We start from the raw sequence: 26,090 nt of genomic DNA, 5'->3' as shown, positions 1-26,090 counted from the left end.
CATCACCTGACTCTCCCTTTCATGAACGATTTCTTTGTAGCGTGCGATGGTGTTTCATAGCATTTTACCCACAGTAGAACTTCTTTCAAAATTGGAGTCAATCCTCTCAAACCTGCCGCTGCTTTATCAACCAAGTTAATATTCTAAATAGTCTAATCCTTTGTTGTCATTTCAACAATCTCCACAGCATCTTCCCCAGGAGTAGATTCCATCGCGAGAAACCACTTTCTTTGCTTATCTATAAGAAGCAACCCTCATCCATTCAAGTTTTATCATGAGACTAGCAATGCAGTCCTGTCTTCAGGCTCCACTTCTGATTCTAGTTCTCTTGATGTTTCTACCACATCTGCAGGTACTTCCTCCGCTGAAGTTTTGGACCCCTCAAAGTCTACATGAGGGTTGCTATCAAATCTTCCCAACTCCTGTTAATGTTGGTATTTTGACCTATTCTCATGAATCATGAATATTCTTAATGGCATCTAGAATGGTGAATCCTTTCTAAAAGTTTTCAATTAACTTTGCCTAGCTCCATAGAGGAATCACTATCCATGGCAACTATAGCCTTATGAAACGTATTTCTTGAATAATAAGACTTGAAAGTCGAAATGCCTCCTTGATCCGTGGGCTGCAGAATGGATGCTGTGTTAGCAAGCATAAAAACAACATTAACCTCGTACATTTCTGGCAGAGCTCTTGGTTGACCAGGTGCATTGCATGAGCAATAATATTTTGCAAGAAATCTTTTTTTCTGAGCAGTAGGTCTCAACAGTGGGCTTAAAATATTCAGTAAATCATGTTACAAACAGCTGTGCTGTCATCCAGGCTTTGTTTTTCCATTTATAGAGCTCAGGCAGTCGATTTAGTGTAATTCTTAAGGGCACTAGGATTCTGGAGTGGTAAATGAGGACTGGCTTCAAGTTAAAGTCACCAGCTGCATGTGCCCCTAACAAGAGAGTCAGACTGAACTTTGAAGCCAGGCTTTGATTTCTCTCTAGCTATGAAAGTCCTAGATGGCATCTTTGGCCAATAGAAGGCTGTGCAGTCTACACTGAAATATCTGTTGTTTCTTGGAACCACCTCCACTATCTGAGCTGGATCTTCTGGAGAACTTGCTGCAGCTTCTACATCAGCACTCGCTGCTTCCACCTGCACTTCTACGTTATGGAGACGGCTTCTTTCCTTAAACCTCATGAACCCACCTCAGCTAGCTTCACGCTTTTCTTCTGCAGCTTCCCCCACTTCTCTCATCCTTCACAGAATTGAAGAGAGTCAGGGCTTTGCTCCGGATTAGGCTTTGGCTTAAGTTTTGATCTTCTATCCAGACCGCTAAAATTTTCTCCATATCAGCAATAAGGCTGTTTCACTTACTTATCATTCATGTGTTCACTGGAGTAGCGCTTTTAATTTTCCTCAGGGAATTTTCCTTTGCATTCACAACTTGGCTAACTGTTTGGCTCGAGAGGCCTAGTTTTCTGCCGATCTCCACTTTCGACATGCCTTTCTTGTTAAGCTTAATCATTTCTAGCTTTTGACTTAAAGTGGGAAACGTGTGAATCTTCCTTTCATTTAAACACTTAAGAGGCCATTGTAGGGTCACTAATTGTTCTAATTTCAATATTGTGTCTCAGGGAATAGGGAGACCTGAGGAGAGGGAGAGAGAGAGATGGAGGAATGGCTGATTGGTGGAATAGTCAGAACACACACAATATTTATCAATTAAGTTTGCCATCGTATGTGAGCACCCCAAAACAGTTACAATGGTAACAACAAAGATCACTGATCACAGATCATCATAAAGAATATAATGAAGACAGAAGATTAAAATATTGCAAGAATAATCAAAATGGGACACGGGGACATGAAGTGAGCAGATGCTGTTGAACAAATGCCATGATTGTCTTGCTCAACACAGGGTTGCCACAGACCTTCAATTTGCAAAAGATGCAACATCTGCAAAGCACAATAAAGCGCAGCTCAGTAAAATGAGGTATGTCTGTAATCTCCAATGTCTTCTTTTGTAAGATAGTACCTCTTGCAGTGTTACTGGGAGGATTGCAGAGATAATGCATATAAAGTGCATGTGTACAGGGCTTAGGAAATAAGAAGGGCCCAAGAAATGGTAGAGCTTGTGATGATGATGACTATCCTTTTTCAGGCTGCTATTTCTCATTGCTGTCAAATATACCCTGCTTCTAATATTTATGATGCTGATGGGAAAGGCATAGGCAACTTACAAACTGATCAAAATTTAAGTCAGTAAAGCATTTACTAGCAAGATGTAATTTTCTGCATTCAGATGATAGCCAGTCAGTCCATTTTATTAATATAGTGTTTTCTGGATTCATTTTGACTTTATCATTTGCACATTATTGATCAGCAGAGAGCTGATTCTATAGACTAGACTGGGTTCTGGTAGAATTATTCTCACGGAATTACCCTTTGGTGAGATGCTTCTAGCTAAGATGGAGGGTCTTTATAAGGAACAGCCCAGTGAACCTCACTGACTCTACTCAAGACTTTATTTGGGTATGATATTCACTGCATCATATGGTGTCCATTTCAGCAGGCCTCTGGGGAAAACCTCCTACCTGATTTTAGTGCCAAAAATGGCTAAAAATCCCTTGAGCAATTGGTTTGATCCTGTGGATACTCTGAACATACAAGGTTCCCTTCCTTCGAATCCATATCTGGAAAGCTCAGCATGAAGTCTGCAAACTGTCATCACCGTGCGCATGTTTTAGGCCTCACCTTGGAGTCATCTTTGTTCCTGCCCCTCTTTTCTCTTCTTCTTTCACCCTGCTTTTAGCTGAGAAAAGACACATAGAGACATACATATATACCATATAGTGCTCCATACTAATCTATAAAAGAAATTATGTAGTGTTGTCATTCTGGGTGGTGTAAGGATAGATTAGTATACAATAGACTAGTCTGAGGCTTTGTTTCTCCCATAGACCCTTCCTATGCACATGTTAAAGCGCAGCTCTTAAAAAGGCAGTTAAATTGTTAAATTGTTAACTCCCATCCAAATCCTAAGTAAGTGTTTTCCCAGGACATCATTTATAATATAGTGTTGCACCTCGGGAGATGAGGTATTGAAGTGCTGCTTGAGACGTGCTGAGAAAACGCTGGAAAATAACTTACTAAAAGGAGAACAGTTCAGGGAAGCAATTTTATCTTCCATTTTCCTGGTGGGATTCTCTCTGGGATGGGTTGCCATTGTTTATGTGTAAGCAACAATCTATTTCATATGCTGAAAGAAAGAGCAGAGCAGTGCCCATCTGAGACATTAACCAGCAGCACTCAGCAGATCATTTATGGGGCAGAGTCAAGGACTTGTACTTCCCCAATCATTGTCATTGTTATGCATGAAGGACCACCATTACACTTTCTGACTTTTGCTCTCTGGTGTTTCTGCTTGAAAAAAAAATTATATATATTAACGTTTGCCGCAGGTTCAAAGGTATATCTTAAGACATTCAAATCACATGCCTTGTCCCTGAATGAGAAGAGGACACACAATTCAGCATGATGACTAAAAGTGAGGTAATGGGCCTCCATTCTGAGCCACGCATACTCCCCTTTTAGAAAAGGCACAGGGACACATTCCTCCGGCCAGACTATTTTGCTTCATAACTGTTTGTAATTCTTTTTTTCCCCCCCAATTCTTTTTGAGCCAAGTACTGGTGAGGTGCGGTGGCATGGATGTGATGTCACGAGGGGAAAGTGTGAGGAAAGGTCCCTCTTTCATGCCTTCATTTTCCTCGAAATGCTGGACTGCATGCTTTCTTTTTTAATTGTGGAGTTAATGGAGAAAAGGGGAGAGCTTGGTCTTGTGGAAGAGAGGTCCACAGAGAAGTTCCTCAAGAACATGTAGGAACAGAATTAGCTGCCATAAAACAGGACACAAAAATCTCCATTCTTTCCTGAAAAAGCTCAAACCTACGGCTTCATTCCCTTCAGGACAGGTTGCTCAGATGAGGGCTACAAAGCCCTAACAGTTGAGCTGTGGGCTCTGTAGGTTCAATTCCCAACTCTACCACTTTATATTGTGTGGCTTTCCGCAAACTGTTGCACTTAATTTCACTAACCCTCATTTGTCTCACCTATACATTGAAGATAGTAATAATAGTCCCTGCTTCATAGGATTGCTATAAGGATTAAATGAGACAGTCTCAATAAAGCAATTAGTATAGTACCTGAGCATATTAAGCACCAAAATATGTCAGTCATTATTATTTATAAGATCAAAGTCATTTTAAGGATGGTTGATCCACAAATTTTTACTTATAAAGATCACTTTTTAATGAGAAATTATTCTTCATGCTCCCACATAATAGGATCACAGTTATATGTTTAGTGTTGAGTGATTAAGAATTGGTATTTTTAAGATTACAGATGTTGACATACATTTTTTTTTAAGCAGCCATGTGTATTTAGGTGCTGTTATTTATTCAGGGTTTGGTGCACACGGGGATTTGCAGACCCCTCACCAAGTCTGAATCCATAGCTAAGGAAACATGGCCTCCCTGTAATCAATCCTCTGTGTTTTATGGAACAGTAGGGTGCAGTGACATGTTATAAGGTATTCCATGACAAAGGGCTCCAAGGCCAAACATGTTGGGGACATGCTGTATGAAATAAAGTTAAACCATTTTTCTCTACCGAAGGACATCTTGGAGTATTTATAATGCAAATATGTTCAGTGATTCTCCAAAAGATAAGATGCTGCTTCTCCCAGACATTTTTGACCAAAGGTGTGTGTGTGTGTGTGTGTGTGTGTGTGTGTGTGTGTGTGTGTGTGTGTAAGAGCACCTATAGCAACTTGAGAACATGAGAGCTTGGAAACTCACCTTCACCAGACCTCCTTTTTTTTTTTTTTTTTTTTTAAAGATTTATTTATTTATTTATTTATTTGAGAGAGAGAATGAGATACAGAGAGCATGAGAGGGGGGAGGGTCAGAAGGAGAAGCAGACTCCCCGCTGAGCAGGGAGCCCGATGCGGGACTCGATCCCGGGACTCCAGGATCATGACCTGAGCCGAAGGCAGTCGCTTAACCAACTGAGCCACCCAGGTGCCCACACCAGACCTCCTTTTGCTGGCAGGAATGCTCAGTAGCTTCTAAAATTCCCCTGCTGCTTTACTTCCACCACCAACACTGCTGTTGACCTCCATGCTACCTACTTCAGAGCGCCCCTCTTCTTAAGATACTATAGCCCTTTAAATAGGCTCTCCAAAGTGTTGCCTCACTCTCTGCATTTACAAACTCTTCCATAAGAGTGTTCCCAAGGAGTGGCCTTAAAGAGTTTTCTGCCTGTTCTATGTGAGCATTCCTTTCTGCACACCACAATGTTGTGACTCAGAATGATCTAGCCACCTTGACTCTTCTCTACCCCCAGGCAAGTTTCCTTCCTATCCCAGAAGCTGGGGAAATATTTTTCCCACCTCTTTTTAGTGTGCTTTAATTCCAGTGTCTTCTGATCCTGTTGACAACAGGAACACCAACTTCTCATCCCATAAGATTCACAGGAACCTGTTCCATGTTTCTCTGGTGGGCAAACATAAATCTTTTTCCTATTTGTTTGTTCATTAAACAAATATTTATAGAGTTCCTATCTGAGTCAGGCATCTGGAGATAGAGATAAGTATATTTTGGAGGTAGACAGCACTTGGTAGAGTCAAGAATGAATTCCATGTTACTGGTTTTGGCAGCTGGTGTGGAAAGCGGTGCTGTTTACTAAGATGGGGAAGATTAGTTTGGGAGGGAAAGCAGGGACAGGACTGAGATTCCTTTGACACATGTTAAATTTGAGATGTCTAAGGACTATCTACATAGAAATATTTTGGAAATACAAGTCTGGGGGCTGAGAGATATCTGGGCTGGTGATTTAGAATTCATTAGCATGAAGATGTTCTTTAAATTCAGGGCAATAGATGACATGATCTAGGGAGAAATGGGAGAGGACAAGGAAAGAAGAGGTCCCGGGAACCTTAAGGAACTCTAATATTTGTAGGTAGGGCAGAAGAGAATAGACTAGTCAAGGAGACTAAGGAGGAGCAGCCAGTGTGACAGAGGAAAACCAGGAGCAAGTAATGTCCCAGAGGCCAAAAAGGGAGAACTTGAGTGAACCAAATGCTACTGTGAATTTAAAATGAAAACAGACCATTAGTTACCCTCACAAGAATGGTCTGTGGAGAGCTCTGGAAAGAGAATCTACATTGGAGTCAACCCAAGAGGGAATGGTGAGAGAAGAAGCAGAGACAACAAGTGTAGCCAACTATTGTGAAGAAACTTTCCTGAGAAAGGAGCAGAAAAATAGAGCAGTAGGAGAAAGGGTATAGAATGTGAAGTCAAGAAGATGGGAAATACTAGAGCATGTTTATGGGAATGATCCAATAGAGAGGAAGACATTGGTGAAGCATAAAAAGAAGGGGAAAACCAGAAGGTAGAAGACTTTGGGTGGCTGAGAATAAAAGAAATCTGGAACACAAAGAGAGGAATTGGCCTTTGATGGGTAGAGGGATACATCCTCCATTTTAGCAGAAGAAGAAACAGGGGCAAGTGCAGGTCTTTGGGGGGAGGTGTAGAAAGATAAATAAGTTTCCACTGATGGTATTTATGTTTACTAATGAAATCTGAAGTGAGGTCATCCACCTAGCAGGAAGGCAGGCCAGGGATATAGGAAGTCTGAGGAATGAGGAAGTCATCTTAAGGAGTGGGGAACTAGAAAATCTCAGTAAGATGGGTGAGCAGTACCAAGTGTCCACTTGCAGTTAGAAATTAAAATGCATCCAGTCAGCTCAGTTGTGTGGTATTCTCTAGCAGCACTCAGCTCCTCTAGTCCTAGCACAGTTAGGTTCACCCTCAGGCACTGCAGTTGGGGATATTTGCAAGGGGATGAGTATATTGATAGACCATGGGGTCTAAACTTTATAACACCCCCTATGGTGACTGGTACACAGTAGACAATTATGAACTAGTGAAGAATGTACACCTCCCCTTACATGGCTTCCACAATTCATTTATATATCCTCAACAAAGTTGGAAAATTTAAGTCTTGTGAGTGGAAAGAGTATTTGGGCAGGGACCCAGATTCCATAAATTCTCGAGTCTTATCCTACTATAATCATCTAACTAATTCTTCACTTTCCTTTCCTCATTATGGTATTTGATGTACATATATATCAAATACACACACACACACATACATATACTTACACAAGAGACAAGGATATTCTTTATTTTTGTGAGGTCTTTGCCTTAAACCTTCCCCTTGAGGAATGTGGGGTCCAAGGGTGGGGTGTCACATATATAATAGGTTACTTGTCAAAACTATAATAGGAGAATGTGAAAAGTACTTGGAAGCATAATGGAAGGAGCAATTTAATTTTTTCTTGTAAATGGGGATGTCTTCACAGAGGAATTGACATATGAGCTCAGACTTAAAAGACAAAAGTTTCATTTAAGCCTTAACTGTTCAATAGAAACTCACTTTCCAGTATAGAAAGAACTTATAATAATAGCTAACACTTATTGAGTGTTTACTATGTGTGTGTCAGGCACTAAGCACTTTATATACTTTAGCCATTTAATCTATAAATAGGTTCTATTTTGACTCCTATTTTTTCTGATAAAGATTAGAGAGATTGATCACTTTGCTACTGAGAGGCCCAAATGGGACTCAAACCAGATCTTAGTGACACTAAAGCCCAAGAAGAGGAAATAGCACCAGCAAAATTGTGGCAAAGGTGCAAGTGCATGAGATGCCTGTGTAAGGGAGAGCAGATTGGACAGGGGCAGAGCAGGGAGAGAATACAGGAGTGGGGACAAGAAGAACAAGGAAGATGAGCTAGGAAACCTAGGTTGTGACTAGATTCTAGTCTTCAATTATGAGTGAGTTCTAGTTGTCTATTCGCTGTACAACCAACTTCCCCAAACTTTGTGGGGGAATCATTTTATTACACTCATAAATTTGGTGGGTCAGGAATTCAGAGAGAACACAGTGGGACAGCTTGTCTCTGCTCCATAAAGCCTGAGGCCTCCACTAGGGATACTCAATGCTGGGGGCTGGAAATATATGAACGCTCAAGGCTCACTTACATGTCTGGTTGTTGACGTTATCTGTTGGCTGAGACCTTAGCCAAGGCTGTTGGCCAGGGTTGTTCCATGATCTGACCGTGTGGCTTCCTCACAACATGGTGGCTGAGTTCTAAGCACAAGTGTCCCAAGAGAACAAGAGCATAGTATGTGGCATTTTACTCCACTGACTGGGGCAGACCAAAGGCCCACTCAGGTTCAAGGAGAGAGGACACAGGCTCCACCACTCAGTGGAAGGAGTGTCAAAGAATTTGTGACATACTTTAAAATTACCACAGAGTCAGTAACTAAGGTCATTAAATAAAGAGGGATCTTTAATTTTATGAAAAACTAGTCTACTACCACTGAGGTGATGTTTATTGCTATACAACTTCCTCACGTAAAATGTACGGAATAATACTAGTTGTTCTGCCAAAGACCCTCTTGAACCTTTCTTTTTCTCATTTCCTTTCCCCTTTCTGGGCTACCTTACTTCCCTCATTTATAACTTTACATGAGAAGAGCCAACTTTAAAAGAGTCATATGGGAGTACCTTGAAGGTTCTTAGAGAAAAACAGCTATAAAATTCTAACAAGTAAATAATGAAATAACATAATGGAATTTTATATTGAAGAGGATTAGCTTCCCAGTACCTCAATAGTTGGCTGAATCTTTTGGGCTAACATTATGTATAATATTTTTAATTACACTCAGTGTTATTTCAAAATTGGTACAATTTTTTAAAATGACATATTCATATTGCTCAGTGGAACCTCCTGAGGTAGGTGAACAGCTAAACTTTCCAAGACAGATGGATACCTGTGAGCAATATTTAATCTTAATTGCAAGCCAGGTTTATGTATGACATGTTCCTGGCTTGGAAGCAATGCTTACTGGGACACAACTTTGCTGAGCTAAATGGTTACAGAGAGTGAAGAACAAACAGCTGCATTATTGTGAGCCAGCATTTAAATTGTGCCTAAGAACACATTTGCTTAGATGCTTCTATGCATCTTCAACTGTGCCTACAAATGGTTCTTTAAAGTGTAACTCAATAATACAATTACTAGTTCAATTACATTCCGACATTCTTTATTAATATGTTTATTCCACAAATTTTGTTGCCTAACTACCATGACCAAGTCTTGAGCTAGTCACTGAATGCTATCAACAAACTATAGATCAAGGAGTTTGTCATTTTTAGAGAGATTCCCACTTTTGTGATTACTCTTTACTGGAGAAAATACGTTGGCTTTGCCTAAAATTTATCTTTAGAAGTTAAAGGAGTAAGTGTATGAAAAGCTAAGAACAATATCTGGCTCTAGCAGGAGCTCAATGCATGTTCAGCTGCTATTATTATTAAGGCCAAAATGCTCCCTAACATTCTCTCAAGTTCCCATATCCCTTCTCACTGTCTTTCTTGAATTAGGTCAGGGACTAGTAAAAATAGCAAAAAAAAAAAAAAAAAATGTTGTGGTAGAAATGATTTGGCAACTTCTACTTCTAGCATGAACCCTTGGAAACTAAGTCTCCCTTTGAAGACAGCTAGAAAAATTGGACAAAAAATTTTTTTTTAATTTGTTTGTAGGCATCAGATAACTAGTAAGGTAAAGAAAGGGATCAAGATTCAAGGGAAGACAGTACCCAGAGAGGCACTGAAGCTGTTTTCCCCTGGTAGTGTCTGCTGATTCAGGAAGAGACCACTGAGAGGCTTATAAACTGAGCAGTGTTTCTGACAGCTTCATGGGACTAGGAATACAAAACTGAAGACAACAATTTGTCTGAGACCTGACAAGGAAGGACTTGATAATCTACCATGTTCTAGTTAGGTCTCCAGAGAACTACTTCTTAGAAGGAAGGATGAACTGGAATTAGACTAGCTCACAAAGATTTTGAAGCCTAAATTCAAATAATGTCTAAAATTGGATTAGAGTGCTCAGAGATTACTGGTGCCCTAGTTACATGCCCAAGGCTAATCTAAATTCTTTCTGGAGAAGTATCGCCATTTCCTTAGGCCTTAAATTATTGCCACAATGTTTAACCTACAATTCATGTCCTGTAATTAATCAGGCATGTGAAGAGGTAAGAAAACATGAAGGAAAACCAAGAGAAGCAATGTAAGACCTATGAATAATAAGCTATAAAGCACAGACTTTAAAATAACTATGACAAAATATTTAAAAAAAATAAAAGATTGAGAATTTGGGCAGAGAACTTTAAATTATAAAACTCAAAAGTTAAAAGAACTCAATGGATGGATTGTAAAACAGATTACGGACAGCTGAAGAGAGAATTAATGAACTGGAAGACAGGTTAGAAGAAAATATCCATACTAGATTGTAGAGAGATAAATACATGGAAAATTCCTAAGACATAGAGGATAGATCAAGAAAGTATAACATACGTGTAACGAGTGTCTCAGATGGAAAGAACAAATGTGTCATATAGTCGGTAAAATTTTTCAAAATTGATGACCTTCCAAAAGAAACAGTGGAAGCTAGAAGATAATGGAATGATATTTTCAAAGTGCTGACTGAAAATATCTGCCAATCTAAACTGGTACAGCCACTGTGGAAAACAGAAAGGAGGTTCCTCAAAAAGTTAAAAATAGAACTACCCTACAACCCAGCAATTGCACTACTAGGTATTTATCCAAAGGATAGAAAAATAGTGATTCAAAGGGGCACAGGCCCCCCCAATGTTTAGAGCAGCAATGTCCATAATAGCCAATCTATGGAAAGAGTCCAGACGTCCATCAACAGATGAATTTATAAAGACGATGTGGTAACTATATACAATGGAATATTACTCAGCCAACAGAAAGAATGAAATCTTGCCATTTGCAACAACATGGATGGAATTAGTGGGTATTATGCTAAGTGAAATATGTCAATCAGAGAAAGACAAATACCAGATGATTTCACTCATATGTGGAATTTAAGAAGCAAAACAGATGAACATAGGGGAAGGGAAGGAAAAATAGGATAAAAACAGAGAGGGAGGCAAACCATAAGAGACTCTTAACTCTAGAAAACAAACTGAGGGTTACTAGAGGGGAAGTGGGTGGGGAGATGGGGTAACTGGGTGATGGGCATTAAGGAGGGCACTTGCAACTGATGAATCACTAAATTCTACCCCTGAAACTAATAATACACTACATGTTAAGTAAATTGAATTTAGATAAAAAATTAAAGAAAAAAGAAAATATCTGCCAATCTGTAAGTCTAAACTAACAAAAATATCTTTTTGGAATACAAAGGTTAGATAAAGACCTTTACTTAAGACAGAAGTGAGAAAATTAATAACATTTGGTCTATTGCTATAAGAAATACTAAAGGGTGTTTTTCACACAAAAGAAATGATTCCAGAAATAAGGTTGTAGATAATAGGAAGGATGAAAAACAATAAAATTTGAGTTACGTCAGGAAAACAGAAGACTGGGAAGATCCAAGATTTTGTTTCCCCACAAACCATTAAAAAAAAAAACCCAAAACTATCTGAATAAACTTTGTAGGAGCCTTGAAAACAATTAAAGGTTTACAGCAATCAAGCATGTCTAATCAAGAAAAAACATCTTCAAAACTGTAGGAAAGCGCTGTGGTGCTTTTGCTCATCCTCATCCCACCACCTCCCTGATGCCGTGACAGTCTTGGTTTTCAACACCAGCAACCCAGTTCTCCATCTTGAACAAAAGGGAGCAGAACAGACTTTACCTGAAAATTACTGTGTACTCAGTTCTGACATGATTGACTCACTCATTCTGCCTTATACACTTTGGACTATAGGTGGGGAAACTGGTGGGCATGGCTAGTAAAAGCTATAAGGGGGCTATAAACCCACAGACCCCCGAGGCAAGAGATTCTAGGTAGAGACATACAATATAACATCAAAGGCCCTGGGAAGAAGCTGAGGTGAGACTCTGGAAAATTAGGACATTCAAAAGCAACCACATATACAGAGGAATTTAGAAGTCACATGCATACCCAGAAAAAATCCATTCTCAGAAAAGTCGTGAGAGGACTTTAAGTTTTCACCTTAGGCTGATCTCTAGGCTCAGAGGAAGTACAGCTAATCTGTAAAGGACTGCTCAGCACAGATCCTATCTTCAAAGACTGGGAAACAAGGTTATTCTCTCTCTCTCCCTCTCTCTCTCTCTCCCTCTCTCTCTTTCTCTCTCTCTCGGGTGTTTGTGTGTGTGTGTGTATTTCTGTGTATGTTTGTGTGGTATTTGTTGGTTCCTAGCTTTCAAGGAAATCTCCATAAAAACCTTGGCTGAACATGAAAACAGAGACTCAAGTGAGCTCACATGACAAGGAATAGTCCTTCTGAAAGTAGTTTGTAAAAGCCTCAAAACAAACAAACCTGCAACAAGTTATAGCCTTCAGCAATTAAAAAAAAAGAGTAAATCCTAGGGAAGGGTGAGAACCTCATTTCCAGAATTACCACATTATAGTAATCAAATATCCAATTTTCAACAACAACAAAAATTCACAAGGCATACAAAGAAACAGAAAAATATGGTTCATTCAAAGGAATAAAATAAATTGACAGAAACCATCCCCAAGGAAGTCCAGACATCAGGCTTACTAAAAAAAGACTTTAAAATGAATGTCTTTGGTGCGCCTGGGTGGCTCAGTCAGTTACGTGTCCGACTCTTGATCTCAGCTCAGGTCATGATCTCAGGGTGGTGAGATGAAGCCCTGTGTCGGGCTCTGCACTGAGCGTGCAGCCTGCTTAGGACTCGATCTCTCCCTCTCCCTCTGCTCCTCCCCCCACGCAAGTGCTATCACTCTCTAAAAACAAAAACAAAACTGTCATAAATATGCTCAAAGGCCTAAGGAGAAAATGGACAAAGAACTAAAGGAAATCAGGATAACAGTATATGAACGAAATGAGAATATCAACAAAGAGATAGAAAATATAAAAAGGAAGCAAACAGAACAGAAATTCTAGAGCTGAAAAGTATAATAACTGAAGTGAAAAAAAACTCACTATGGGGGTTCAACAGCTGATATAAGTCAACAGAAGAAAAAAACTCAGTAAACTTGAATTTAGGACAATTGAAATTCTTCAGTATGATGAGCAGAAAGAAAAAAAAAATGAAGAAAAGTGAACAGGGCTTAAGGGACTTGTGAGACAACATCAGGTGGATAAACATATGCATGATGGGAGTCCCAGAAAGAGAAGGAAGAAGCAGAAAGATTTTTCGAAGGTAAAACCTTAGACAAAACTCCCCTAGTATGATAAAAGATACAAACTTACAAATCCAACAATCTCAACAAACTCCAAGTAAGAGAAATACAAAGATGCCCACACTAACATATATTATAATCAAATGTTCAAGGCCAAATACAAAAAGAGAATCTTGAAAGCAGTGACAAGCAACACATCACATATAGGGAATCCTTTATAGCTCTTCTCCCCACCCCATTTTATGTTATTGATGTCACAAATAACATCTCTATATACTGTGTGCTAATTAACAAAGATTTATAATTATTTCACACATTTGTCTTTATTATTTTTTAAAAGTTTGTATTCATTTGAGAGAGAGAGAGAGAGAGAGAGAGAGAGAGAGAGAGAGAGAGCATGAGTGGGGGAGGGGCAGAGGGAAAGAATCTTCAAGCAGCCTCTGCTGAGCCACCCAGGTGCCCCTCATGCATTTATCTTTTACATCTTGTAGAAAATGAAAAGTGAAATTACAAAATGACAAAATTTACAAATTTGAAATTACAAAATTACAAAAATTACAAAAGATAGCAATAATATTAACTTTCATATTTTTCCATGAATTCATATATTCATACTGTTTCAAGTTACTGTAGAGCATCCTTTCATTTCATACTGAGGAACTCCCCTTAGCCAGGTCTGGTGGTAATGAACTCTCAGCTTTTGTTTATCTGAGAATGTGTTAATTCCTCCCTCATTTTTTTTAATACTTTTTGTTTTAAGTGGGCTCCACACCCAGCATGTAGCCTAATGTGGGGCTTGAACTCATAACCCTGAGATCAAGACCTGAGCTGAGATCAATAGTCAGACACTTAACTGACTGAGCCACCCAGGTACCCCGAAAGATATTTCTGAGAGGGAGATTTTCTCCCTCTGCCTCTCCCCCCACTCATGCTCTCTCTCTCAAATAAATAAATAAAAATTTAAAAACAATAAAAGACAAATGTGTGAAATAAATTATAAATCTTTGTTAATCAGCACACAGTATATAGAAATGTTATTTGTGACATCAATAACATAAAATGGGGGAAAGAGCTATAAAGGAATACAGTCTTTGTATGCAATTGAAGTTAAGTGGGTATCAATTTAAAATAGATTGTTATAACTTTAAGATGTTATATGTAAGCCCAAAGATGTTATATGTAAGCACAAAGAATGTATCTATAGAATATACATGGAAGGACTTGAGAATGGAATCAAACCATGTCACTGCAAAAAAATCAACTAAACACAAAAGAAGGCAATAATGGAAGATATGAGACAAAAAATCTATAAGGCATATAGAAAATAAATAACATAATGGTAAAATTAAGTCCTTCCTTATCAGTAAGTTCTTTTTTTTTTTTTGATGATTTATTATTTATTTATTTAAGAAAGAGAGAGCGCGCACGAGCAGGAGGAGGGGCAGAGGGAGAAGGATAGAGAGAATCTGAAGCAGACCCCCACTGAGCCTGGAGCCTACCTTGGGGCTTGATCTCAGGATCCTAAGATCATGACCTGAGCTGAAATCAAGAGTCAGATGCTCAACAGACTGAGCCATCCAGGCACCCCCTTGTCAGTAAGTACTTTCAATGTAATTGGATTAAATGCCCCAAGAAAAAGACATACATTAGCAGAATGGATAAAAAACCAAAACAGAATCCAATGACAGTCTCTAAAGAGACTCCCTTTATATCTAAAGACACACTTAGGTTGAAAGTGGAAGGATGAGGGGCGCCTGGGTGGCTCAGTCGTTAAGCGGCTGCCTTCAGCTCAGGTCATGATCCCAGAGTCCTGGGATTGAGCCCCGCATTGGGCTCCCTGCTCAGCGGGAAGCCTGCTTCTCCCTCTCTCACTCCCCCTGCTTGTGTTCCTGCTCTCGCTGTCTCTGTCTCTGTCAAATAAATAAATAAAATCTTAAAAAAAAAAAGAAATTGGAAGGATGGAAAAAGATATTCTGAGCAAATAGTCAAGAGAGCAGGGGTGGCTATACTAATATCAAAAGTAGACTTTAAAGTCAAAAACTGTTATAAGAGACAAAGAAGGGCAGTATATATCGATCAAAGGGTCAATTCACCAAGAAGATATAACAATTATAAACCTCTATGCACAAGAAAATGGAGCTCCAAAATACATGAAGCAAATATTGACAGAATTGTAGGGAGAAATAGACAGCTCTACAATAATACTAGGAGACCTCAGTATCCCCGTTTCAAGACTGGACAAACAGGAGAGCACTAGGGAAACTGCCTTGATCCATTTGGGCTGCTGTAACAGAATACCATAGACTGGATGGCTTATAAGCAACAGAAATTTATTTCTCACAGTTGTAGAGGCTGAAAGCCCAAGATCAAGATACTGACAGCCCACTTCCTGATTCATAGATGGCCAGTTTCTCACCATGTTCTCACATGGTAGAAATAGAAAGGGAGCTTTCTGGGGTCTCTTTTATAAGGGCACTAATCCCATTATGAGGACTCCAACCACATGACCTAATCACCTCCCAAAGGCCCCACCTCCTAATACCATCACATTGGGATTAGGACTTCAACATAAACATTCATTCCAACAACACTGTGGACCAACTGGACCTAATAGACATATAAAGAATACTCCACCGAACAATATCAGCATACACATTTTTCTCAAGTACACATGTAACATTCTCCAGGATAGATCATCTCTCAGGCCACAGAACAATTTTTAATAAATTTAAAAGACTAAAATTATACCAAGTGTTCTTCCTTGTCATAATGGAATGAAATGAAACCAATGGTAGAAGGAAAACTGGAAGATTTACAAATATGTAGAACTTAAACAACACACTCAAACAATCAAATGGGTCAAGAAAGAAATCACAAGAGAAATTAGACAATATGTTGAGATAAATGAAAATGGAAACATACCGAACATTGAGACGTAGTGAAAATAGTGCCAAGAGGGAAATGTATAGCTATAAATGCTTCCATTAAAAAAGAAGATTTCAAATCAACAAACTAATTTATACCTTAGGGAACTAGAGAAAGAAGAATAAACTAAATCAAAATGTATTAGATGGAAATAAATGATAAAGATTAGAGCCAAGATAAAATAGAGTATAGAAAAATAATAGAGAAAATCAAGTGAAACCAAGAGTTGGTTCTTGGAAAATATTAACAAATGTGACAAACCTTTAGCTAGTTTGATGAAGAAAAAAACGAGTCAAGACTCAAATAACTAAAATCAGAAATGAAAGTAGGGATATTTATACTGATTTTACAGAAATAAGAAAGATTATAAAAGAGTATGAGAAACTGTGGTATGGCAATACAATGGATATCCTGGATGGAATTTACAAATTCATAGAAACATACAGCTTACCAAGACTAAAGCTTGAAGAAATATAAAATCCGAATAGGCTTCTAACTAGTAAGAGGATTGAATCAGTAATCAAAAACCTTTCAACAAAGAGAAGTCCGGACAAAATAGTCTTTAAGCTAATAAGCACCACTGGAGATAAGTGGGATATTTCACAGTGAGAAAGTTCAACTTACCAGCAGGAGAATACAATTTGAAATTGGTGTTTATCTTATAACATAGTATCAAAAGGTGCAGATCAAAAATTTTCAGAACTACAAGGAAAAACAAATTTATACATAGTCATAGTCAGAAATTTTAACATACCGCTGTCGGCATCTAATGAAACAAGGAATGGATCTGCTTGTAAGAATTGTTATAAAATCAATTGCTAACAAAAAGTCAGTAAGAATATAGGAAGTTTGAACAACACAATTAACAAACCTGATCTATTGCTTAAATAGTACATTGAACTCAACAACTGTTGTATACATATTTTCAAGCACTCAGAAAAATTATCTCAAGTTTATCATATGCTTAGCCATAAAGCTAAGCTCAATAATTTCCAAAAGATTGAAATCCTATGACATGTGTTCTCTGCCCACAGTTTAATTTGACTAGAAATTGATTTAAATATCCCTTTAAAATCTCCATACATTTAGATGTTAAGAAATATACTTCTTTTTTTTAATTAAGTTCAATTAGCCAACATATAGTATATCATTGGTTTTTGATGTAGTGTTCAATGCTTCATTAATCGTGTATAACATAACACATAGGTCAAAGACGAAATCACAAGGGTTATAGATTGCGTATTTGTGTCCCGCCAAAATTCATTATGTTGAAATCCTAACCCCCAATAGAATGGTATTAGGTGGGGCCTTTAGGAGGTTTGGGAGGTAAAATTTAAATGAGGTGTTGGGAATGGGGACCAGATGACAGGATTCGTGTACTTATAAGAAGAGGAAAAGACTACAGCTTGCTCTCTGTCAGCTGAGGATATGGGGAAGGAAGGTATCAAAAGCCAGGAAGTAGGTCCTCAACAGACACCAATCTGCTAGTACTTTGATCTCTGACTTCTCAGCCTCCAGCTTGTTGTTTAGGTCACTCAGTGTGTGGTATTTTTGTTATAGCAGCTTGAAGTGACTACGACAACAAGTGAAACATGAACTGAGTGAAAATAAAAATACAATTTACCAAATTTTGTGGGATACAGTAAAGCAGTGCTTAGTGGAAAATTTATAGCATTGAATGTCTGTATTAGGCAAAGGAGTAAGATGTAAAATCAGTAATCTAAGCTTCCACCTTAGGAAACTAGAAAAAGAAGTGTAAATCAAATCCAAACTAAGCAAAAGAAAAAGGAATTAAAACAGAAATCAATAAAATTGAAAACAGGGAATCAATAGAGAAAATCAATAAGATCAAAAGCTGTTTCTTTGAGAAGATCAATAAAACTGATAAGTCCTTAGCCAGGCTATCTAAATAGAAAAGAAAGGAAAAATAAATTACAATGATCAGAAATGAAAGAGAGGACATCACCATGGACTCCATGCATGAGAAGGAAAATAAAAGAATACACCAAACAACCCTATGCCCAGAAATGTGATGACCCAGATGAAATGAACCAATTCAGTGAGATGCAATTTGCCAAAACTCATGTAGGAAGAAACAGACAATCTGAATAGCCCTAAATCTAAAAAAGAGACGACTCAATAATAACCTTTCAAAACAGAACTAAGCCCAGAATTCACTAGTTAATTCTACCAAACATTTAGGGAAGAAATTATATAAATTGTCTACAATCTCTTCCAGAAGATAGAAGCAGGAGTACTTCCTAACTCTATGAGGCCAGGATTACCCTAATACCAAAACTAAACAACGAGATTATAAGACAAGCAAATTATAGACCAATATCGCTCATGAACATAGATGCAAAAATCCTCAAAAAAAAAAATACAAATCGAATCCAACAATGTGTAAAAAGAATTATATACCATGACCACTGAGGGTTTATTCGAAGTAGGCGGGGCTGGTTTAACATTCAAAAATGAATTAAGGTAATCCACCCTACCAATAAGCCAGAGAAATTAGGAAATATTTAAAATCGAATGATAATGAAAATGCTACATATCAGAACTATGACACACAACTAAAGCTGTATTTAAAAGCAGATATGTAGTTCTAAATGTGTATTTTTAGAAAAGAAGAAAGTTAGAAAAAGAATAGTAAATTATATCCAATAAGAGCAAAAGGAAGGAAGCAATAGAAAATAATAAATAAGAAAAAATAGAATGGAGAGATTTGACAAAACTGATTATTAATTCTTTTAGAAGACCAACAAAATTTGTGAGACTAATAAAGGAAAAAAGCATGGCATAAGTAACCAATATCTAAAATAAAAATGAAATGTCACTGCAGACCCTGCAGCTCTGATAAAGATAATAGGATATTATAAACAACTTCATACTAATGCATTTGAAAATTTATACGGGGTGGGCAAATTCCTTGAAAAATACAACTTACTAAAACTGATACAAGAAGAAATAGGAAAATTTGAATAGTGCTGTAATTAAGAAATAAATTGAATCTATAATTTAACACTTCCCATATAGAAAACTCTAGGTCAGACGGCTTTGTTGGAGAACAATCAGCTAAGGAGTTAAAAATGCCAATATACAAGATTTTCCAGAAAAAAAAAGAGAATGCCTTTGAGTTAATCTTATGAGACCAATAAGAAAAAGACCAACTCAGTAGAAAAAAGGACCCAGACTCTTCATGAAAGAGAATATCAATTTGCCAATAAACATAAAAAGAGGGGCGCCTGGGTGGCTCAGATGGTTTAAGTGTCTGCCTTCGGCTTGGGTCATGATCCCAGGGTCCTAGGATCGAGCCCCACGTCCGGCTCCTGGCTCAGCGGGGAGCCTGCTTCTCCCTCTGCTTCTCCCCCTACTTCTCCCCCTGCTCATGCTCTCTCTCTCTCTCTGTATCTCTGTGTCTCGAATGAATAAATAAAATCTTAAAAAAAAAAAACATAAAAAGAGACTCAACTTCCTTGTCATTAAGGAAATGCAAATTAATCCAAATTAAGATACTAGTGCAGAACCATCAGAATGGCTAAATTAAAAAGGCTCACAGTACCAGGTTGGTTTGATTTTTTTAAAGATTTTATTTGTTTGAGAGAGAGAGAGAGAGAGAGAGAGAGAGAGCTCGACCAGGGGGGAGGGGCAGAGGGAGAGGGATGGATAAGCAGACTTCCCGCTGAGCAGGGATTCCCAGGTGGTCTGGATCCCAGGTGGGCTCAATCCCAAGACCCTGGGATCATGACCTGAGCCGAAGGCAGACGCTTAACTGACTGAGCCACCCAGTCACCCTCATAGTACCAGGTTTTGATGAAGATTTGGAACAACTGTAACTCTCATACACTGCTTTCAGGAATGTAAATTGGCACACAGCCACTTTGGAATACTGTTAGGTAGTATTACCTAAAGATGCTCCATCCAATGTAGTAGTTCATAGCCACATTGGTTATTGAACACTTGAAATGTGGGTAATCCAAATTGCTATAAATGTAAAATACATATTGGACTTTGAAGATTTAATATGTATAAAAGAATGTAAAATATCTGATTAATAATGTTGATCTTGATAACATGTTGAAATGATAATATTTTGGATGTCGTGGGCTAATAAAATGCATGCTTGGGGCACCTGGGTGGCTCAGTGGGTTAAGTGTCTGACTCTTGATTTTGACTCAGGTCATGATCTCAGGGTCATAGGATCAAGCCCCATGCAGGGCTCTGCACTGAGTGGGGAGTCAGCTTGGGGATTCTCTCCTTCTCCCTCTGCCCCTCCCCACTGCTCACACTCTCTGTCTTTCTCTAAAAATAAATAGATAGATAGATAAATCTTTTTAAAAATGCATGCTTAACATCAATTTCACTTTTTAAAAAACTTTTTTTAATGTGTCTACTAGAAAATTTTAAATTACATATGATGGCGACTTGTACTACATTTCTAGGACAGTTCTGATCCAAAGCTAAGATCCATTAATTTTATTCCTGGGTATATTCCCAACAGAAATATGTATATATATGCAGTAAAAGTTAAGCACAAGAATGTTTATAGCAGCATTATGCACAATAACTAAAAACTGGAAATAGCCCAAATGTCCTTCAACAGGGGAATGGATAAATAAGTGGTAGTGTGATTACAATATGAAATACTATTTAGCAACAAAAATCAGTAAACTACAGCTATATGCAACAAATGGATAACTCTCACAGCATTAAGCATTTAAATCATCTCACATGATTCCACTTATATAAAGTTTAAAAATGGGAAAATAAGCTACAATATTAGAAGTCAGAATAGTAGTTTGGGGAGAATAACGGCTGTAGTGACTAGGGAGGAGGCTTTGGGAAACTGGCAATGTTCGATGACTTGGTAGGGTGGTGTTACACTGGTTTTTGCTTTTGATAATTCATTGGGCTGTACATTTGTGTACATTTGTATGTGTAGTAATCTGTATGTATGTTAGTAAGGCTTACATCAATTTGTTGCCAATGATTTTTAATAATGCAAGACCTCCTTGAAAATTAAGCTCCACATGACTGATCCATTTATGTAAATTGCAGAAAAGCAAATTAAGAATTGTTTTTTTAAGACCATATTCTGCCCAGTAAGGAAATCTGGATACTTTCTAAATCGTTCTAGGTATGACTCTCCAGTTTAAAATAAAAATATCTCTGCCCTTTGCTTGGTCAGTAAGCTTGGCATGACAGTCCATTTCCTGACAGATATGTCAGTAATGTTGACAAAAGTAAAATATAGAATCTCAGAATTGCAGAATTTAAAGTGACAATGAAACCTAACATTTTTTTGAGTTGTGATTTCTTTGTAAATCTGATGGAATCTCTGACACTTTCTCTTGAAAATGCATGTATGTATAATAAAGGTATATACATAATATTTTAATTATTATTTAATTATAATTATTCACCCTGGTAGTTTTTCCAGTCCAGGTTATTTGGTAGATAAAGCAGGAAGAGGCCCAGTGACATGGCTGGTTAGTGGAAAAACCAGGACCAATATTGCAGACTTAATTTTCAAACCAATCATTATTCTTTCAAGTGAAGTGGTTGTTTTTCCCTTCTCCTGTGTTCCCATATGTGTACTGTTGTTGTTCTCATGTAATTCTCATATATATGATTGAATTCTCATATAATTCTGTCCTCATCCTATTGCCTACTTGAGAGATGCCTTCAGCTAAGAAGATGACTTCCCTTTTAAAATAATATACAATTAATTGTTCTCTATCACTATTATTTGAGTATATGCATTACCTTCCCAACTACACTGTAGGAGCCATGCCTTATCCATCTTTGTTTTCCCCAAACTACCTAAGTGCAAGGAATATATTCATTATAAAACCAACAGTTGTTACATTAAGAGGATGTGCAAATATATGATTGAAACTTCATGGTAGAACTCTATCCCTTAATTACAGGGTTATTACGAGCTCAGCTTCATACTGACCTAAATATGAATTCAGCCTCTGCCATTTGCTAGCTGTATGTTCTGGATATATTGCTTAACCTGAGTCTCACTTGGTAAATCCAAATGGACTTCATACGATCACTGTGGGGATTAAGGAAATAATCTATGTGAAGTATCTTGAGCAGTATCTGGTACATAGACTTTGGCTAGCTATGACTGTCATTATGGTCTACTCAACCCTTGAATTAAAGAATCAGTTGGAGAAACCCTGATTTAGATTCTTTTTTTTTTTTAAGGATTTTTATTTATTTATTGAGAGCGAGAGAGAATCATAGAGAGAGAGCATGAGAGGGAGGAGGGTCAGAGGGAGAAGCAGGCTCCCCGCTGAGCAAGGAGCCCGATGCGGGACTCGATCCCAGGACTCCAGGATCATGACCTGAGCCGAAGGCAGTCGCTTAACCAACTGAGCTACCCAGGCGCCCAACCCTGATTTAGATTCTTAGACTCAGACCAGTCAAGCAGTCTACCCAATCCAGGAAATACTCACACATTGTTCCAACAGAGTCTGCTTTGGCTTAACCTATCCCAGTGACAGGGAACTCATTAGAACCAACTGAAGCAGCTCCAATTCTTCCAAAGTTCTTCCTTACTATTAGGTTGAACCGTATGAAATTGCTGTTTCTAGGTCAAAATAATTGAATTATCAACAATTTCTAAAAACAAAGACAAAAACAAACAAACAAAAAAACCAACCAGACCAGAAATTTGCCTTTCTTTTACTGCCTCTCACTTTAGTTCAACACTTCTTCTTTTCTTCTACATGACAATCCTTTGAAGATAATGGAGAATCAATGGGGAAGAAGATAGACCTAGCTCCTGCCTTCATTGAGGCTTACATGCTTATCAAGGAGACAACAAAATAAGCAATTCTGTAGAATTTTCAGATTCAAGGAGGTGGAAGAAGAATGTTTCTTTTTTTTTTTTTAAAGATTTTATTCATTTATTTATTTGAGAGAGAGAGAGCACATGAGAAGGGGGAGGGTCAGAGGGAGAAGCAGACTCCCTGCCGAGCAGGGAGCCCGATGCGGGACTCAATGCGGAACTCGATCCTGGGACTCCAGGATCATGACCTGAGCCGAAGGCAGTCGCTTAAGCAACTGAGCCACGTGGGCACCCCATGGAAGAAGAACGTTTCAAGCAAAGGGCTTAGCTGAGCAAATTCCCACAGAATATATCATACATGACGTATTGAGAGTATAGAGCCGCACTGCACAAAGAACTTGCTATGATGATAAAAATATTCTGTATCAATAGAGTCCAATATGATAGCCACTAGTCACATATGGTTACTGAGCACTTGAAATGTGGTGTCATGTAACTCAGGAAATGCAATTTTAATTTAACTTAATTTTAATTAATTTAAATGTAAATAGCCACATGTGGCTAGTGGCTACCAGGCTGAACAGAGGGCAATAATGCAAGAGGATAAAAGGGCAAGAAATGAGACTGGAGAAGTCAGCAGGGTTCCAGACCCTGAAAAGCCTTGAGGAGCATGTTAATAATTGTGACTTTACCCTGAGGGTAAAGTCTCAGAAGGATTTTAAGTTCCAGAAAATAACATGATCAGATAGGAGTTTTAGAAACATAATTCTGGCCATCTTATGGAGATAGACAGGAGAAGGGTGGAGAAACTGATCTTGTCTTCAGGAGTTTGCTCTACAAGGAGAAAGATGGGAACAAAAGCAAAATGACTCGACGATATCTCAAAGAAACAAAGACATATATAACTAATCACACCCAATCAGACAATACTCATATATGTATTTATATACATTGTCCACCAGTGATCCACATTTCTTGCCTTTTTCTAGCTGCTCACAGGACATCTAGCCTCCTGAGTATTTCGGTGTGTCCCCAGTGGTACTTGAGCTCACAGGGAAGTCTATCAACAAAATATCCATGCAGCATCAACCTTGTTCTTCCTCCTCTGTGCACATATCCCTTTGTTCTTCTCTGGTCCTTGCCACTGAGGGTACTTTGAAGGTACGGCTCTGTTCTCTGCAGAAGGAGGAGGAAAGTCCCCACCTCAGCAACCTAAGTCACCCTGCTTGGCTCACCCTCCTCTTGATCCTCAAAGCATTTTCTTTGACCAGTTCTTTTGGAAGGGCACCTTGGTGGCTCAGTCAGTTGAGCGTCTGATTCTTGATTTTGGCTCAGGTCATGATCTCAGATCTTGAGATCAAGCCCTACTCTGGGCTCTGCACTCAGCGGGGAGTCTGCTTGAGATTCTTTCCCTTTGCCCCTCCCCCTGCTCTCTCTCTATCCCTAAAATAAATAAATCTTTTTTAAAAAGCCAGCTCTTTTGGGCTTTTATCCCCCTCTAACTTCTCTAAGCTCTACCTATGGGGTAAGACAAAACACGATGAGAGAGTTAGTAAGTCCCTAGGAGTTGTGGTGATAAGCTACCATTGGGTCCCCCTTAAAGAATTTTGTCTCCCCCACTCTAGGAACCAATATATATGTGTGCATGCATATCACAACTCCTCACCAGCTCCATGACACACACCACATAAAAACACACACACCTTATGTGTGTAGCACATAGACCTTTCCGATTCCTAGCACTTCAGCTGACATATCCATACAAGGCTGAATTCTCTTCAGGACCAGCCAACGCCATCCCTATTCCATTTTGTTCCTGCAAAAGAAATGGACAGATAAGTCCATAAGCAATCACAGCCCAATGGTCACATATAATGTATCTGGAGCTAGAGTAATAGCATGTCATAATGTGAAGAGCATGGACTTTAGTTTGGCGCCAGACTGACCTGGATTCAAATCTCAGTCTGATCACTTTTACTCACTGGATGGTCTTGGGCAGATCACTGAATCTCTGTGAGCTTCAGTTTTCAATTCTACAAAATGCTTACTTTTGCAAGTTGTTAAAATTAGAAATAGCCTGCGTACAGTGCCTAGAACCTGGAAGGTGCTCAATGCATGGAAACTGGTTTACTCCATTGGTGCCGAAGCGCTGAAAGCTCAGGATGCCACCGGCCTTGCAAAGGGGACACAGAAGAAAGGTCAGAGTGCTAGCACAACCTCATGCAAAAGCATCTTGGGATTTTTATTAGATTACAGCCTAGAGCTCCCCTGGTGAGGAAACTGAAGCCAGGGGCAGGAAGTGAGTTAATCAGGGTCACACAGAAAATTAGTGACAGAGCCAGGACAAAATTCCAGGTAAGTCTGCAAAGGTTCAGCCCAATGCTCCTTTCTGTAAAGCCACGGCCTCTCGGCTGCCCAGGCTCTGCTCTGACCCGTCCCCACCGCACTCTGATGGGACAATTTACTCCTCCTTGGCATCTAGGGTGTCCCCTCCGGACGGCCAAGCGGAAGAGCTGATGGAGTACGTTAGTATCGAGGACCAGGCCTGTGCAGGCCTCCCCGTTGCCATGGCAACCCGAGGTTGGTGGAGGAGGATCTGCTCCCGCGGCGCCCCCTCCCATTCACGCAGCGGACGTGACACGTGCGGCAGGGTCACGTGTTGTTGTTGGGCCGTGAAAGCTGCTTCCGGGTCAATGCAGGACACTGGGCTCCGGCGGCCAGAGTGGGGGACGAGGTGAAGCGGAGCCGGGCCGGGGCCGGCCGGGACCAGGCCGGAGGCTGAGCGGCTGCGACGGCAGTGGCCGGGAGGGGGGAGGAGAGGCGCAGCCCGAGGAGCCGCCGCAGCAGCTCCCCCGCCTCCCGGGCTGAGGGGTGAGTGGAGCCCGGGCCCGCCGGCTCCGCCGGCTTCTCGAGGCCCCAAGCGCTCCCCTCCGGAGCCGAGGCGCGGAGGGCCGTTTCTGCTGGGGCGCAGTGTGGGGAAACGCGGGGAAGAACCCGGAGCGGGACGAGGCCTACCTGGGAGGAAGGGAGGGATGGGCCACTTGCCCGCGGCTGGAGGGAGAATGGGGCCTGGCCTGGCTGGGGAGGCGC

General features: G+C 39.4%; 1 protein-coding gene and 1 long non-coding RNA gene across 3 annotated transcripts in view; one reads left to right on the top strand and one right to left on the bottom strand.

Annotated features, from left to right (window-relative positions):
• Positions 1–26,090, bottom strand: LOC118549475 (uncharacterized). The gene is made up of 4 exons (XR_013442567.1): positions 26,016–26,090; positions 24,704–24,816; positions 2,589–2,806; positions 1–1,641 (listed from the first exon to the last, which is right to left on the bottom strand). It is a non-coding gene; the product is annotated as an uncharacterized LOC118549475 (long non-coding RNA).
• The window catches only part of TBCEL (tubulin folding cofactor E like), an 88,571-nt gene continuing 88,136 nt past the window's right edge, over positions 25,656–26,090 (top strand). The window contains exon 1 of one of the 2 annotated variants that reach the window (XM_078058849.1): positions 25,656–25,871. The gene's annotated coding sequence lies outside the window, so the exon portion shown is untranslated. The remainder of the gene's footprint in view (positions 25,872–26,090) is intronic. The other variant, XM_036113883.2, reaches the window with a different exon arrangement.

This window comes from Halichoerus grypus, chromosome 11 (genome assembly GCF_964656455.1).
Source record: "Halichoerus grypus chromosome 11, mHalGry1.hap1.1, whole genome shotgun sequence".
Lineage (NCBI taxonomy): Eukaryota > Metazoa > Chordata > Mammalia > Carnivora > Phocidae > Halichoerus > Halichoerus grypus.
This window is presented reverse-complemented; position numbering and strand designations above follow the sequence as displayed.